Below are 5624 nucleotides of genomic sequence, written 5' to 3'. Positions count from 1 at the left end.
CAGTCCAATCCCACCAAATCCGTGCAGAGCTGTCCTTGTTGCTATTATTTTATTAGTTCACATCATATGAGACCCATGGAGGTCACACTATAAATAGAGCACATCCCCCTCCTTTGTAAGGGTTGGCTTCTTCATCTTCCAAGAACACTTGTAATAGAAAAATATATATGCAATCTCTCTCTCAATATCTGATCCGGCCAAGGCCGTTTGTTTCCATTTACGTTGTGTTTCTTCCATTAAGTATTCAACATGGCTTCTAAACGTTTATGTCCGTAGCAAATTAAGCAAATCACCGTTACTAGCCGTTTTATTGCCAAACACTCACACGCTTATTTTCCGCTATCAAATATACATCAAGATCCAAGCACATATCCTATACCCGCGTACAAATTCAATTGGTTTCCCAATTTCGGGGTAAACAGTTTGGCGCCCACCGTGGGGCTAGGATAATAGTGGTCTTTGATCTTGATCTCTATCTTACCCATCAAAATCAGAAACATCTGCTGTCCGTCTCGGAAAAAACGGACCAAATGGCTAACAGTGGGCAATCTGGTCACGTCAACAACAACGAGATCGTGGCCGAAAATGAAGGCAGCGGGCCACGAGGATTACCAAACCTCACTGACCCTTTAAATACTAACAATTCAATTACTTTGTCCGGGACACAAGTCCGGAAAGAACCGGATACCCCGAATGATAATATTGACTTGCGTTTAATTTTTGAAATGTTGCAGGAACAGAGAGCGGCGATTGCCGAACAGGGAATCGCAATAGCCCAGCTGCAAAACAGAGGAGATAAAACGACCCCGAAAAAGGCGAAGAGTGTTGCTGAACCGAGAAGAGATGAGGCACGGATGGTTGAAAGCAATGGCTCCGGAGCTGGTTCATCCACCGAGGTTCTGAGAATGCTCGAAACGTTGGCGAAGCGGGTGGACTCGACCGAAAAAAAGGTGGAGACATACAACTCTCGGGTGGATCAAATCCCGGGGGCTCCGCCTATTTTGAAAGGGCCGGATTCAAAGAGGTACATCCAAAGGCCTTTTCCTCCGAGTGCAGCTCCGAAAATGATCCCGAAGAGGTTCAAAATGCCGGATATCCAAAAATATGACGGCACAACGGACCCTCACGAACATGTGACCTCATACGCCTGTGCTATAAAAGGCAATGATATGAAAGATGATGAAATCGAATCCGTGTTGCTGAAAAAGTTCGGGGAAACTCTGTCAAAAGGAGCATTGACTTGGTACGATCACCTGCCCGAGCATTCAATCACTTCTTTCGAAATGCTCGCCGATGCCTTCATAAAAGCACACGCCGGAGCCAAAAAGGTGCAGGCTCGAAAGGCGGATATTTTCCGTGTAGCCCAAAGAGACGAAGAGCTATTGCGTGAATTTGTCAACCGGTTCCAAAGGGAACGAATGGAGCTCCCCCCGGTTCTGGAGGAATGGGCCGCACAAGCTTTCACAAAGGGGCTCAATGTTCAGAGCTCGACGGCTTCGTTCAAATTAAAGGAAAGCTTGCTGGAATACGAGGCCGTGACCTGGGCGGATGTCCATAACCGATACGAGTCAAAAATTCGGATAGAGGATGACCAACTCGAGCTTCCCCCGGGGCCCGTAAAAATGAACAAAACCTCGGAGAGATCACGAAAGAATTACGAACCGGAGGCCGGACCATCGAAGGAAAGGTATCGGCCATACTCTCGAAAACCAAGCTTCAGGTCGGAAAAATCAAGGGATGGCCCGAGTCATTTCTCCGGGCGGGGGTGATAAACGGGCCGAGTCCCCGGTTCAGGTATACCACCGAGGAGTCAAACGAGGAGGCCACGGCTGTGAAACTCGATCTCACGGATGAACTTCGCGAAAATGCGTTGGTCTGCATTGCAACCCAGAAGCAGAGAATGGAAAGGTACTACAATCGGGGAGCCAATTTTTGACATTTCTAAGTTGGGGACTTGGTGCTTCGAAAAGATACCTTGAGCACCAAGAATCCCAACGGAGGAAAACTGGGTCCGAGCTGGGAAAGACCGTACAAGATAACCGAGGTAACGGGCAAAGGATCGTGTCAGCTGGAATCCGTGGACGGGCAGCGATTGTGCAACAACCGGAACGTGGCTCATTTGAAGGGATATTACTGCTAAGGTATGGACACCTCATGTTTAACCTTTTTTTTTTTTTTTGCAGGAAGTCAAGTACCGGATAAAGTTAGGATCTAGGTCTGAAAACGCGTGTTGCACTCTTTTCCTTAATACGATTTTTGTCTCAAAATGGGTTTTTCGACAAGGTTTTTAATGAGGCAACAAGTACAACGTGTTACTTAACAAAAATAAGGACAAACGGTCGGGAACTCGGGGTCACGGCCTACGAGTGGGGACTTGATAGCGCTCGCCTGATCTTGCAGCTCGGATAAACACTAGGGGACTTATACCCACATCGAGGTTTACCTCGGTTAGTGGAAAACGGAGGAGCTCAACAAATCAAGACCGGACCTTCTGCATTAGGTTTCGGTGTAAGGACCAAACGATCATAATGAATCGTGTCCCATTTAGCATTTGCTACGGCAAAGCTAAGGCCCGGCCACCGGCCACAGCCTCCGATGTAAGGACCAAACGATCATAATGAATCGTGTCCCATTCAACATTTGCTACGGCAAAACTAAGGCCCGGCCACCGGCCACAACCTCCGATTTAAGGACCAAACGATCATAATGAATCGTGTCCCATTCAACATTTGCTACGGCAAAGCTAAGGCTCGGCCACCGGCCACCGGCCACAACCTCCGATGTAAGGACCAAACGATCATAATGAATCATGTCCCATTCAACATTTGCTACGGCAAAGCTAAGGCCCGACCACAACCTCCGATGTAAGGACCAAACGATCATAATGAATCGTGTCCCATTCAACATTTGCTACGGCAAAACTAAGGCCCGGCCACCGGTCATAGCCTCCGATGTAAGGACCAAACGATCATAATGAATCGTGTCCCATTTTTCATTTGCTACGGCTAAGGAAGGAAGAATTAAAATTCTCATATGTACAAGCATTTTGTAAACGCAAAGTTACCAAAAACTGGTATAACAAAATCTTGGGTGTCTTTCTGTTAAAAGGACTTCGCCCCGATGGAAACCGCCGTATTCCGGCACTGCCCACTCACATACTCTATATCGAGGATTGTGCTCGAAATTCGACAAAGGCGGCAAGGTCACAATGACCCAAGCCAAAGCTCGGCAAATTCCCCCAGAACGGGGACTGCTACATCAAAAACTTTGCCAAGGTTGAAAAAATACCGACCCTGAAGAAAATGCCTATCGTAATTCGGAGACATCTGAACTTATGAAGCATCGAATAAGTCCCACGGGCACGGTGAATTAACGACTATGAGTCGACCTGTCCTAAAACGGACCAACGATCATGACCAAAATAATGGCAAACATTCAAAACGAAGAAACAAGAAGGTAACGACGAGCTGACAGGGCCACCGGTTTCGGAAGTTATCCACTCCCCGTTACTCCGATAGATCGGAGATCCGGGAAGTGTAGGGCTATCTGTATACGGTAAAAACCGGATGCGAGGCAAACCGGTGGAGCGAGGGGACCGACTGATCTTCCTTCTTCGTCATTGGAACGACCAAGCCCGGTGACCCGAGCATTCGTGACCGTTGGTCCGTATGGCCGTTGGTCCGTACGGCTGTTGGTCCGAGTAGCCGTTGGTCCGAGTAGCCGTTGGTCCGTGTGGCCGTTGCACGCGGGTCACGCGCCAGTAACGTCCTGTCCTGGTCAACTACCCACCATGCGTGTGTCAGACGGCGCCGTCAGTCCAATCCCACCAAATCCGTGCAGAGCTGTCCTTGTTGCTATTATTTTATTAGTTCACATCATATGAGACTCATGGAGGTTACACTATAAATAGAGCACATCCCCCTCCTTTGTAAGGGTTGGCTTCTTCATCTTCCAAGAACACTTGTAATAGAAAAATATATATGCAATCTCTCTCTCAATATCTGATCCGGCCAAGGCCGTTTGTTTCCATTTACGTTGTGTTTCTTCCATTAAGTATTCAACATGGCTTCTAAACGTTTATGTCCGTAGCAAATTAAGCAAATCATCGTTACTAGCCGTTTTATTGCCAAACACTCACACGCTTATTTTCCGCTATCAAATATACATCAAGATCCAAGCACATATCCTATACCCGCGTACAAATTCAATTGGTTTCCCAATTTCGGGGTAAAAAAAAATATCCCTGCTTACACATAATAATAAAGGTGTTGACGTGAGCTTTAATCCTCCACAAATCACTACAGGAAAAATGCACTCACACCATAGGGAGGGAATAAGGAAAATAATAGTGCATTTCAAAACAAATCATCACGATTTTATTTTTCCATTGAATCTGGTTATAGGATCTCTTGTCCCCAGGTTAGGTTTCCTCATAATGACTTAGAAATTTTCGAGCTTCGATCCCATCCCGCTCAATGTGCTCCAGACCATTTCTCTTGCAAAGACCTTGATTCATGAATCTACAAGATTATCATAAGACATGATAAAAGATGAGCTACGTTACCCTACCAATTATATTTATAAACGTGTTCCCTTTCAACTTAAGCAATGAAACATGAACAAATCTACAACATAGTTAACTTATACGATGTCTAGACAGCAGGATAGGTGCAGCTTGAAGTGGTAAATATTGTCTATCATAAATATCATAACAATTAAAGTTAGGTGATTTAGAGCTTGGAGCTTTAACATAGAGAAACCATGACCCTCTGTGCTCCAATAGATACACGTCACAAAAATTTGCTGAAACACATCCTCCATTGGCTTCCCTCCTCTGCTTACTCAATTGAATGGCTCGCAGCAGATGCAAATCAACAATCGAACCATACAATATCACTCACTGGCTAGAGGCATAACATGTTAAAATCATAGACATTGTTTTTACTATGTCTAGAGGCACACCAACACATAAACAACCTGAATCTAACTAACTGCATGAAGTTTAAAAAAGATGTAGTAAGTACCTTCACAAGGAAGGAGAAACCAAGCTCTCTATGTAGACAGGGATGGCTCAAGGATGAGGCTAGTAAAGCCTTTGTTTTAGGCCACCAAACTTTTGAGGCCCCAAACTTTTTTTTTTGTTTTTTTTTAAGGATGAATTTTATGATTTTTATTTTCTTTTAGACAATATTGATAATTATAAAAAGAAGTACAACATTTTTTATATAATAAACGAAAGTAAGAAAAACTATCTACTTTTCAAGAGATATATTTTAGAACTTTGAACTAAACTACTCAAATTTTCATATTATTAAATATTTTTTTTATAACAACATCCAGGGTAATGTATTGAAAACACATAGCTAACAAATTATTAACTTGCTTTAATCCTCATTATTATAAATATTAGTGTTACTATGTTAAATAAAAGGCAACAAGTGTGAAAATAATAACAATACTAATTTCATTTATATGGGTATATACCAAAGGCCTCAGATTAGAATTTGGCTTTAGGCCACTAATTTTATTGAGACGCCCTTGAACTAGATTTCACCAACGAATCGGCCATCATCATCATCATCATCATCCTGATCAAAGTTAATAAGTTCTGGAGTGCAATTATC

The 5624-nt window shown here is 43.9% G+C and overlaps 1 long non-coding RNA gene across 1 annotated transcript; it reads right to left on the bottom strand.

Moving 5' to 3' along the window:
- Positions 1-4236: 4236 nt before the first annotated feature.
- LOC132633720 (uncharacterized) lies at positions 4237-5316 on the bottom strand. Its single transcript, XR_009579759.1, has 2 exons — positions 5025-5316; positions 4237-4520 (listed from the first exon to the last, which is right to left on the bottom strand). It is a non-coding gene; the product is annotated as an uncharacterized LOC132633720 (long non-coding RNA).
- Positions 5317-5624: the final 308 nt, after the last annotated feature.

This window comes from Lycium barbarum, chromosome 3 (genome assembly GCF_019175385.1).
Source record: "Lycium barbarum isolate Lr01 chromosome 3, ASM1917538v2, whole genome shotgun sequence".
Taxonomy (NCBI): Eukaryota; Viridiplantae; Streptophyta; class Magnoliopsida; order Solanales; family Solanaceae; genus Lycium; species Lycium barbarum.
The sequence above is the reverse complement of the archived record's forward strand: the minus strand, read 5'-3'. Positions and strand labels throughout refer to the sequence as shown.